The sequence below is a fragment of the Aotus nancymaae genome, unplaced genomic scaffold (assembly GCF_030222135.1).
Source record: "Aotus nancymaae isolate 86718 unplaced genomic scaffold, 86718_ANA_hifiasm-v0.15.2.pri h1tg000038l, whole genome shotgun sequence".
NCBI classification, from domain to species: Eukaryota; Metazoa; Chordata; class Mammalia; order Primates; family Aotidae; genus Aotus; species Aotus nancymaae.
In genome coordinates this window covers 8216582-8229421 of record NW_026988452.1, presented here as the reverse complement: position 1 = coordinate 8229421, position 12840 = coordinate 8216582, and positions in this window count along the sequence as shown.

Sequence of the window (12840 nt, the reverse complement as noted above, 5' to 3'; positions counted from 1 at the left end):
ATTAAGTGACTAATTATAGAGATGAGGTAGGGGGTCATAAATAATGCTGAAACTCTGAGGGACTAGCAAAAGTGGAAAACTGTTGTCACCCATAGACCTGAAGGAACAAGCAGAGGGAATAAAGCCTGGGAAGTAAGTGAGCTAAAAAATTGAGACCAGTACACATAAATGTCATTGTAGAGGTGCACAGTTCCTACTAGAACTGAGGCACTGAGACATGGAGGCAGCTAGGAGATAAGCACATTGACCTGTCTCTGTCAGAAAGTCCTGTTGTAGATGCAAATTAGTGAACTCAATCAGGACCCAGAGGGGCTTACAGCCTGGCATAGCAGGTGGCAAATGGCTATGAGTGAGGACAAGTGCAGGATGATAAAAAAAAAATGAAAAAAAAAACAAAACAACAACTGTGACATAACTGAAAATTACTTGGTCTATCAGTGCTGGCTTTCTCCTTCAATTGAATTACCTCATTGCCTTTAACTGTCTCCTACTTATCAAAGCTGAGGTTTAAGAGATGCAATATTTCACAAATACCTTCATGTCGTTTTAATGATTTTTTAGTGTAGCATCTTAGATATTTGTTGGTTGCATTGCAAAACACAAACAAAACAACAACAAAAAAGCCAAACTGTGTGTACTGACTTACAATATGATCTCCATTTTGCTGAAAAGGAAATTCAAAAAGCTTACAGGAGCTGAGGCCTATCCACATCCTTAAAGTGAAATCACAATTTGATGCAATGCTTAGGTTAAGAAACACTGACAGGTAACACACCTTGGTGCTTCCATTAAGCTCTGTAAATGTCATGGGACTAATTACAATTCACATTTAATGACCACCTAACACATCCTAGGCACTGAGCTGGGGATACAACAGCAAATAAGATCACAGAATCATAAATCTGCCTGAACATGCCTGAAACTGTCATACTATTGTGTCATGGATGATACTTTGCCTGTTTTTATAATAATGGAAATCCAGAGTTTACTAACTTGCTTCAGTGATCCCCTCTTTTATATTTTAGATCCTTCCATGATATCATCATAACTCCTCTTTTCCACCTCTTCCTTCCTCCCTTACCCCATCTGCCTGCCCACAAATGTGAAAGTCAAGATTTTCAGGGGCAGCACTCCCCAACTCAAGAATCAGTGCAGGCTGGGCGCAGTGGTTTATGCTTGTAATCCCAGCACTTTGAGAGGCACACAGGCGGGAAGATCACTGAGCTCAGGAGTTTGATATCAGTATCAGCCTGGGCAATATAGTGAGACCTTGTCTCTACAAAGTATAAAAATGTTAGCCAGTTTTGGTGGTGCACACCTATAGTCCCAGTTACTTGGGAAGCTGAGGAAGGAAGATTGTTTATGCCTGGGAGATTGAACTGAGCTGTGATTGTGCCATTGTACTCCAGTTTGGGCAACAGAGTGAGACCCTGTCTCCAAAAAAAAAAAAAAAAAGGAAATGGAAAATTAGTATACAGAATGGAGAATTAGTATACAGGGATGAAATTGAGAAATGGAGAATTAGTATACAGGGATGAATTTGACTCCCTGACACAAAGGATTTGAGATATTTTTCTCTGAGCAACATTGCTCCTCTGATTATGACATTGTATAGTTACTTACCAAGCATTTCCATGTATCTGGTATGGAAACAAATGCATTATACACAAATTTTTTCTTCCTTTGTTCCTATGTGCAGACTTTGTACACATCAGTTCTGTGCTTATATTTCTGCTATTACTAAAATGATTAATGTCATAAAACTAACAAAAAGCAGATCATTGTGAATTCTAACTTTGAAAGCCCTTAGCCTGTCTGCTCAGGTCTATGTAGTTCTCATTTGTTTTACAGTATGGAAATCTGAGCATACATGGTTAAGTGGGAGAAAAGCCCTTGAAAAGAGAAAATAAGGCATCATGTGGCATGTGCTAGACTAACCTTGAACGAGCTGCATGAAGACAAATAACATTGTTATGGAGGCAGCCCGTGAAGAGCCACATGGCAACACTTGATATACTCCCACAGGCCATTATTCCTAAGCACATCTCTAACTCAATATTTCTTTTTCCTTCTGGCTTGGATCTTCTTTCTCTGTAAATACATTTTTTTTTTTCTTTCTACCACTTTTTTTTTTTCTATACCTTTAACCAAGCTTGGCTTTGGGGAGGATATGCTTACAGCTTTGGAAAAAGGAGCATTCTGTTACAAAAATTCAGCAGTTTAGAGTCAGGAGGCAGTTTGGAAATCACCTAGTTTGACTTCCTCCTTTCACCTACCAAGAACCCACAGTCTAGCAATGCAGGAATAGAAATTACTGCGATGATGGAAATGTCCTATATACTATCTGCACTGACTGATATGGTATCCACTCACTGAATGTTGTTAGACACTTTAAATCTGGTTAATGTGACTAAGGCTAGCAATCTTAAACTTTAAATCCAAACAGCCACATCTGAATAGAGTCTCCCATATTGGACGGTGTGGGTCTAGAATGTTCTCGTGATGTGCCCGGCATCATATAGCTTTTAAGTGGAAGAACTCACCTTGCTGATCAAGACTTGATTCAGTGCGTGTGGCTCCCTATTGATTTTCAAATACTGGAGAAAATCAGCCAATTAAACACAGAACACATAAGGTAGGAGAGAAGAGTCCACTGTCTTGGCAATGACAAAGCAAAACAGGAGCTACTCGAAGCTGATGGTGGTGGTGGGGGGGTGCACTATTATCTTGTAATATGGGCATTCCAGTTATATTGCACAAATTGATGAGAAAAGCTTTGGTGCCTTTCTTAATTTTATAAAAACAGCTGAAATGGAAGCCAACATAGTTATAGAACCATGAAAATTAGGGGGAAAGACAAGAAAGACAAGAGGGCTTTGGTATAAGAATGTTAAATAAAGTTAAGAGTAAATGTCCTAAAACAGACAAATTAAAGAACGAAAAAATTAGGGGGAAAGGCAAGAAAGACAAGATGGGGCTGGTATAAGAATGTTAAATTTATATTGAGCAGAAAGTTAATAGTGTCCTAAAATGTACATGTTAAAGAGCAAGGTAGCATAAATAGCCACAAAACCAGCTATGAATAGCAAAGGTTAAGGCTGTTTCTGTGTGGAGTGAGGCAGTGATTAAGGAGGAATAGACATGCAGGGAGCTAATGCTTTTCTGTATTTTATTATTTTTGCCCATATTTGTGCTTTTTATTTTTTTAATAAAGCAATTTTTGCAAGCTTCATGGGTTTGAAAGTAAGGCAGAAAATAAACTTATCAGATACATTTTTTTCTCTTTTAATGGAAAGATGCTTGGAATCAACACTTAAGGCACAATTAAGTCTATCACTGCTTTCCTCTTGTACTCAGCTAGATATACAAAATATTTATCCACAGAATAATTTGTATTTGTCTAATACATAAATAAAGCCAGTAATTTTGTCTGGCAATATGAGACTCTTGTTGCATTAAGTTGGATCTTCTAAATAATTATTAAATTCAATCAAAGCAAGAAAAAATAGGCTGGAATGCTACAAATTCAAACACAGCTCATAACACAGTACAGTCAAAGAACAAGGACTACAAATGCAGAGCTGGTGCTGCCTGATGGAATACCCCAGGCAGAGTGTTCGTGTCCACTGGCCAGTCCGGCTATTTGTTACACAAGCTGAGAGTGAATGGGGTGGAGCCAAGAAGGAGCTCATTTATCAGAATTAGAGGAAACAAGGCAGAGAAGTCTAAGCAGTTAAGATCTATATCTGAGGTAGGTGTTGAAAATAATTGATATTGGGTTGTAGATAAGGGTTGAGGATAGGCAGATGACCTCCTGTAGAGTGGAAGTACAGATACTCAATGAACAGCCTCAGAGTGTCATGAGTCTATGAATCCTCACAAGGCATGGCCCTCCAGGCACAAGGTTCATGGGCAGGCAAGACCAAAATGAAGAGTGGCCCCAACTATCCAGTGAGCATGTAGAAAGGGCTTGTCACACACAGTCAGACAGGTTACATCCATCCCTGCTCTGCAGAAGCTCACTGTCTGATTTTACCTTTGAGAAGGAGTAAGTGGAATACAATGGGGTATAGCGTAACGTGACCCCCCAGACAATGAGAAGCTAACCTTCTGACCAATGTCAGGTAGAACCGTAGACATAATGCTAAGTTTATTTTTACGTGTTGCTTGTACTTACCTTTAGAATCTCCATGTTCAAGTCTCATTCTCTAAAATTTCATCCTGAGCCATTTCATTTTCTTAAATATAATCCATACATTAAACCTCCTAAAAAGCCATTGTATATCTGTGGTCCACAATGGTTGCAGAGTTCTCTTCATCCAGGCCCTACCAGGGCAAAAGAAGCACAATCCCTACGAGAAATGAATTCTAGAGGCAGTCTCATTCCATTGTCATTCCATGCTCGATTGGCTTGCAGACAAAAATGTTCATCCTTAGTAATTCATTCCTCCTCCCTAAGTTGACTACAGGCATACACTCTTGACAAACAAGTGTGTAGTACATTTACCTACTGGAAATTTTTAAGGATCTTCAACACCAGATTTCTTTTGCCAAAAATTTCCAAGAAAATTGTAAGCTAACCCTCTATTTCTGATGGAGACTAGGATGTCAAGGCCTCCTCTCCATTTTCAGTTTCTGTAGATTCTTTCTATCAAGTGTGGATCTGTTCTCTAGAAATCCCCATGCTCTTATTCCAGGCCCATTGCTCTCGAATGATGTCAATTATTACTGCAGGTGTCCTAGTGACCTCAAAACTGATTATGCAAAAATCTGTGCCTACTGTCTTAGTCTGCTCAGGCTGCCATAACAAAATACCATGGACTGGGTGGCTTAACCAATAAAAAAAATTTTTCTCACAAACATGGAGCCTGGAAAGTGCAAACCTCCAGATGTAATATACAGGCAGACTAGATTTCTGGTGAGGGCTCTCTTCCTGGCTTGTAGATGGCCACCTTCTCAGTATGTTACCACACAGCCTTTCCTTACTGTATGCATGCTGAGGGGAAAAGAGCACTCCCCGTTTCCTTCCTTCTCTCTCTCTCTCTTTCTGTCTCTGTCTTCTCCTTCTTTTAAGAACCTACTAATCCCATTATGAGGGCCCCAGCTTCCTGACCTAATATAATCCTAATTACCTCCCAATGGCTCCATCTTCATATATAATTTACATCAGTGTTTAGGGCTTCAATATATGAATGGGAAGGCTCCTAATGTGTACTCAGCATGAATATGAGTATGCTCCTTGCTCATAGAACTGGCCTGCCTCAGAGTGGATCCAGATCATGTTCCCTTGATTTATTATCTAATGCTCTGGTTAGACTAAGACATTCCCCTTGATGGGTTTTTCTCCAGCCCCTCTGAGTGTGCATGGTCTTTCATCACACCATCCACAGGAGATGTGGCATGCATTGTGGTCTGCACAATAATTTATGAGTGTAATCACTCTTGTGCCTTCTCTAGAGTATATTCCACCTCAAATCCAGCATATATGCTTTTTCTTCCACTTCAATTACATCTGTTGGCCAGTGTGGAGGCTCCCTTTGTTTGCTGAGAAAATAGTACAGAGCCAGAACTCAGGCATGCTTGACAGGTGCATGGTATTGCTAATGAGAATGCCCCTAACAATGGGGTGATCGTGGGGTCAGCCTGCCTCAGATTTCATATGAGCTCTGAATCATACATTCTCTATTGACTCTCTATCTGTTTATTATACTCTTCTGCACTCTGTGTTGCTTGCTTAACTTCTGGCATTCTGACTTTAGTGTTCTGACTTTGGCCATTTAGAGGTTGGCTCCAACCAGCCACAAAGTCATCTGACACTCTAATTTCTTTCATGCCACCTCTTCAAGTGTCTTTTGAGTTGAAGCCAGAGGAAACGTAACACTGATTTTTTTTTTCTGTAATTGCTGATGTGTTTAAAGATGTGATGCACATCTTCAAAATCAGATGAGAAAGGCTTCCAGCTGGCTAGGATCTCAACAGAACAATTCAAAGCTTAAGTAATGGACCCATGACACAACTCTGCTTTTTAAAGAGAAATACTAAGGAGGGAGGTAGTAGCTTAAAAATTGAGATAGGAAGGAAGCAGATGAGAGAGGGAGGGGGGAAGAGATGGGTATAGAGAGAGAGCGCAAATGTTTTTATACATGAATATTTTCTTACTTCAATAATATAGGAGATGTGGAGGATTTTTTAAATCATTGACTCTGCCTCTGAGGTTAATCATGATTTTATATTAGTTATTGGTTACTGTACATGAGCACTCCATGTTTATCTTTAACATCAGGGAAGTTGTGATATGCTATAGATGCACTTGAAAGAACACGTGTAGTTCAGGAGCTTTTATAAGGAGGTTTTCAAATATGGGACATTTTGGAGGTAAGAAACTTTCATTCAATTCTAAACCTTTCACTTAATAATGGTATGTAAACTGTGTAATCTCTCAGTGCCTTAGAATTCACATTTACCATGGAAAGGTTTGACTAAATAACATCCAAAGACTTCTAGAACTTCTAATAGAAATACTCTATTCTATTCTGTTATTTGGTATTATTAAAGTTGCTCGTAGATGAGAAAATCATATAATTTATCATCAAAATGAGGACACTTCTGATATTCTCCCAAATCAGAATAAGATATAACTTTGTTAAACAAGTGACCTTTTAAATGTTTGAAAGACCACATCCAGAAACAGGATGCAATTCAGTAAGTTTTCTTGTGAACTCTGGAAACAAATTTCCATTGCTCATAGAGGATATTTTATTCACACGTATGATATCACATCTGCACTCACTGTCCTGACAGCGATAGGAGTAGTGCCCAGAGTTTCCATTCAAGGCACTTCTTTGCTAAGAATCCGCCTTCTCCGTCTTCATTTAATCCTGCCTCCCACTAACCCACGGATCTGAGAATCTTTCCTCACGGTTCCCGCAGCACTGGCCCAAACCTTTATCACGGTAGTCAGTGCACCGTTTGATCATTGTTCATTGTCGTGCCTGTCTCTTCCATAAAATTGAGGGCAGAATCTGATTCTTTTGTTTCTGCTGCCCCAGGACACAGGCAGCAGGGCTGAGACTAGAGAGAGACAAGCAGAACGCCAAGGTTAAGGGCAGGGCCAGCACTTGCACAAACCTGAGCGATCCCCTTTCTACATTTTACACACTAGTTACCTCACTTGCTTCTCTCTAGTTAAGCCTTGATGAGTAGTGTACTTAGCATGTAATAGGTCTCTGACAAGCCAGTGACATGAAGAAGTACTTCACTTTGGAGTCAGGCTTTGTTTTAAAAGTTGGATTTAATATTATTCAGGTACAGTGAGGCCAGCAGACCAATAGATTAGACAATTACTATTTGAAAGCTAGTTTGTGACTCGGAGTTTCCGAGAGACAGTGGTGTGCCCTTCCATGCAGGTGCCACACTGGGAAGCAGCAGAGTCAGAGGCAGAGGGAGAAAGGGGAAAACATGGGCAAAATGCTTTCGTGTGATTTCCACAGAGCAAAACGGGGAAGCCAGAACAAGCAGTTTTAGGATCAGCTAGTCTGAACGACTTTAGCAGGCTCAGGGGTTAAGAGGCTGTTTCTAGTTAACTGGTACCTGGCCCTGGGAAGACTAGGCAGGCAAATGGTAGCACTGAGATAACCTGATAAAGGAGGTGGCTGGGATATGGGCTCTGGATTGATTGGTTGGCATGAGAAAAGTACACTTGTGGGGCAGTCTTTCAGTATATCTGGGAATTGACTAGCCAGGAAGGGACAGTCCAGTCCCTCCAGGGTCAGCAAGTCTCCCAGATGTCAAAGCATCAGAATAAAAAGACATGCTAAAAACAGGCTTTACTGAATTTGAATTTGTGCTGTCACGTACAAGCCGCATGGCCTTAGGCAAAGCAACGTCCTCTATCATGTAACAACTTTATTGGGTTGTTACGTGGATTACAGCAAAGAGCCTGGTACACAGTAGGTATTCAATGTTGGACAGATATTTGTCAACGACTGAAGTATGCACAGTAAAATCTCTATAACATGACATACACGTTGCATATTTATGCACCTATGATTAGACAAATCTCAGGCAATAAATATTTCAATTTGTGTGGAGAGGTAGCTTGCTTCATTGCTGTTTTGAAAATGACCTTCACTTTAGGCCACTTCTTTGAATATTATTCTGAATAATCCTGCAAAATAGACTGGCTGCTTCTGGCAACTTGAATCTCTCTTTGAGACTCCTGAAACCTCAAGCTTTGAACAAGGCTAAAAATAACCCAAGTACCTTCCTTCCCTGGGGGATGGTGCTGCTACAGACTTCACAGGAGAAGTCAAGAAATACAGGGGACGATGTGTGTGGATTCCAAAGAAAGTTTCTAGAACTTTCCAAAGCTTCAAGGAAAAGTTCGTTTCAGCTGCCTTGCAAGTTCCAGAAGAAGCTCTCTCTAGGCGGGTACAGTGGCAGCAGCAGCAGGGAATTTTACTAGCATTAGGACACATTAAAGAGCGGCCCTAAATATGGCATCTGGAAGCAGCAGCAGACAAAGGATAAGATTTGTTGTGGAGCATTAGCTCTCCCTTGCCAATGTTTCGAGACTGGAGGTGATAGAAAGCTATTAACTTCAGACCTTTGTCTCCCATACCAGGGAAAACATCAGTGAATTCTAAGAGAAGAGAATCACAAATGATGTGTTGCGCAAGCTGCAAAGAAGAGTTACTGTGTTTGCAGGAGAGACAAACAGAGCAGCTTTCTCCAGAGACTACCTGCTCTTCTCATGCTGTCATTCAGTGTAAAATAGCATTCTGATCAGGCATCCTATGACAGTGAGGAACTTTCCCCTGGGCCTCCTTCAGGGGTTGGAGTGGGTCTTTGCCAGGAAATGTTAGGAGGCTGACACTGCTTAAACTTAAATGTGTAAGAGACTAGAGTGTGGGCAGCATAAACATGCTCTTAACGTCTCCCATTATAACAGCTGAAACATTTCTTTGGAATCTTCCATTTCATTCCCTCCTGAATGAAGAAGCTCCATTGTACCCTGAAACAGTTACATGAGCCCATATACCACTGGGTCCTAGAGACTCTGAAGAAGCTGGTCTCTTCACTATGTATAATTATTTTTGTGTAGTTTTGTAAGAAACAACTAAGGTAACATGTAACTTTTACATAACTAAGGTTAATGTAACTTTTGCATTGTCGAATTTGTTGAAAGAATATACACTATGGCACCGACCTTTAGGAAATTACTTTCCTTTATGAGAGAATTTATAACCTGTAGAAAATAGTAGGTGTCTTAATGTTTTCTTTTAGTCTCTTACTTTTTCACTTTTTTCAAAATTGCATTAAGGACGTCCAGTACGTGCTAAACTTCTAAGGTAAACAGCTGCATATTTTTCAAACAGCTACTGTAGGTTAGACTGATACAGTCCTGAGCTGTGCCCACTGAACCTGATTAGCCTTTTGTTGTTCAAGCAAAGCTCTTAGTTAAGGTAAAAATAATAATAATAATTAAAAAAAGGAGAAGGAAGAGGTGGTAAAATAATAATATTTTGTTGCTTATTTACTGAATACCAGGTATCTCCCTGTGTTTTTTACTTATGTTCATGATAACTTTCATCATAACTAGATGAGGTAGTCGGTATTATAATTTTTGTTTTATAGATAAAGACACTAGAACATAGAGAAGTTATGTAAATTATCCAAGTCTAAAACTACTGAGTCACCCAGAAATTGAGCCTAATTCTGATTGAAACTATTCAGTTATTTTTCTTTATTAAATATGCAAATAAACTGTTGTTAAAGTCAAATGGCACTAAAAGGGTGAAGGTGAAAAAATTTCTCCCCAGTTTTCAATGCTGCTCCTCAGAAAAATACATTTTTAAAGATTTTGATTTTTTCCTGTTATATATCTTCATATTTCTAAAAATGTGATTGTATTGCCTTTTTAAGTCTAAACTTTATTTACTTTCTGTTATCATATATATAAATTTATTTTGCCTATACATGTTCCCACTCCAATTCCTCTCTTCTCATTCTCCTAATTATAATTTTTACATTATTATGTCTATACAAATCAAGTCTTCTGCCAAATTAAGCGATTCCTTTTTTCTTTTCCATTTTTAAAAAGAATCTTAGACTAATATTTGTTTATTACTTCATTCACTTATTTAACTATTACTTCTTACAAGTTTCTTTCAAATTTCCTAATAGATCTGTCAAAAGCGGAAACTCTTTCTATGCTCTGTATGTCACATCACTATCCCCAGAGGTCATGCTTTCTCTTTTTGTTTCAAGAGAAACCGGTTTCCGTTAGGTCTGCCCTATAACTATCATCTGAAGACCTCTTCACTGCAGTTCTGTGTTGGGTTCTATCCTTTGAGCATCCATCTCTTTCTATGCCTATTTACTAATTTTGGTGGTGAAATATCAAAAATGCCATAACTTTAGTAATTTCTTTAAAAAGGATATGAAAAAGGATGTTGAGTTGTAGGAGTTTATTATATATTTTAACAATTAACTTATCAGGTATACGGTTTTAAAATACTCCTGTCCAGTAGGCTGGGTTTTTTTCACTCTCCTAAGATTGTTTCCTTTGTTGTACAGTACCTGTTTAGTTTGATGTAATGCCATTTGCTTATTTATTCTTTTATTGCCTGTCCTTTTGGTGTCATATTCATGGAATCATTATCAAGCCCAAGATCTTGAGGTTTTCTATGTTTTCTTCTAGGAGTTTTACAGTTTCAGGTCTTACGTTTAAGTTTTGAATCCATTTTGAGTTGACTATTGTGTATGATGTAGGATAAGGGACTAATTTCATTCATTTGCATGTGGATTTCCTATTTTCCCAGGACCGTTTGTTTAAGAAATTATCTGTTCTCCAAATCTTTTTTTTTTTTTTTTCCATTCTCCAGATCTTAGCACTCTTGTCAAAGATCAGTTGACTGTATATGCATGGATTTATTCCTGGGCTTTCTATTCTGTTTCATTGGAATATATGGCTGCCTTTATGCCAGTCCACTATTGTTTTGATTACTGTAGATGTGCCATATAATTTGAAATCAGGAAGTGTGATACCTCCAACTTTGTTTTTCTTTCTCAGATTTGCTTTGTATTTGAAATCTTTTCTGATTTAATATGAATTGAAAAATTGTTTTTTCTATTCCTGTGAAAAACACTACTGGGATTTCGATAGGGAATTCACTGAATCTATAGATCACTTTGAGTGGTATGAAGATTTAAAAAACACTAAGTCTTTGAATCGATGAACATGTGATTTTTTTTCCATTTCTTTGTGTATTCTTTAATTTCTGTCATCAGTGTTTTGTAGTTTTCAGTAAAAGTCTTTCGCCTTCTTAGGTAATTTTATTTCTAAACATTTCTTTTTGGTGGTGCTGTAGATGGGATTGTCTTCCAAATTTTCTTTTTAGATAGTTTATGTTTAGTGTATTTTATAAAAGGAGCTAAGGACTTGAATAGCATTTCTCTAAAAAAGACACGTAAATGACCAGTAGATATATTAAAAAATGGTCACTGTCAGCAACGATCAGGAAAATGCACATCAGTACCACAGTTACATATGACCTCATACCTGTTAGAATGGATATCATTCAAAAAGATGACAAGTGTTGGCTAGATTGTGGAGAAATCAGAACCCTTGCACATTATTGATGGGAATGAAACATGGTTTAGTTGCTATGAAAAACAATATGAGTGTTTCTAAAAAAATGGAACTACCACATAATGCAGCAAACTTCTATGCATTTATCCAAAAGAATTAAAATCAGGATTTCAAAGAATATTAGTACTCTCATGTTCATTGCAGAACTGTTCACTATAGCCAATATGTAGAAATAACCTAATTGTCTACAGGGAGAAGAATGGATAAGGAAAGTGTTGTGTATACATGCAATGGAACACTAGTCAGCCTTCAGAAAAGGAAGTTCTGAAACATGAGACAACATACATGAACTTTGAGGACCTTATGCTAAGTGAAATGAGCCAGTTATGATTCCACTTACATGAGGTATCTAAAATCGTTTCATAGAATCAAAGAGTGGAATGATGGTTGCCAGGGAGTGGAGCTAGGGGTCAGGGGAATTACTAATTCTCAGGCACAAAATTGCAGCTAAGCAAGATGAGTAAGTTAGAAATATGCTGTACAGTATCATGCCTATATTCAACAATAATGGATTTTATACTTAAAACTTTGTCAGAAAGGTAGATCTCATGTTAAATAGTCCTATCATGATAAAACATAATTTTAAAAAGGAATAAGAAAAAAGAGATTTTTGTTGTTGTTTTTGTTGATTTTGAATTCTCTTTACTTTTATATTGTTGAGTAGTTTGGCTGAGTAAAAATTCTAAGTTGAAATCAGAATTTTAAAAATGATGCATCATTCATTTATTAGTTTTCTTTGCTGTGATTAAAAAATTCTATGCTGTCCTGACTCCTGCTCCCTTACCTGTGACCTAACTCTTTTTCTTTAAAATATTGTAGAATCTTCTCTTTATCCTCACTATTCTGAAACATCACTATGATGTCCATTGGGGGATGTATGTGTGTGTGCATGTGTGTGTGTGTAGGAAGAATGTTTTTATTTTTTTGTTTTTATCTTGGAACTTTAGTTAATCCTTTCCTTCTGGTGACTTCTGTCCTTCAATACTGGAAATTTTTATTTTATTATATTCAGTAAATATATTCCTGCATTCTGTACTCTTCTTCTGGAATTCTTACTGTTAGTTGAACCATCTTCATTTGTTCTTTAATTTTTTAAAGCATGTCTTTCTTTTCAAACTCTCTCTCTCTCTTTGTCTTTCTCTCTTTCTCCCTCTCTCTGTTGGTTGCTGTAGTTCTGCTTTTTGGGA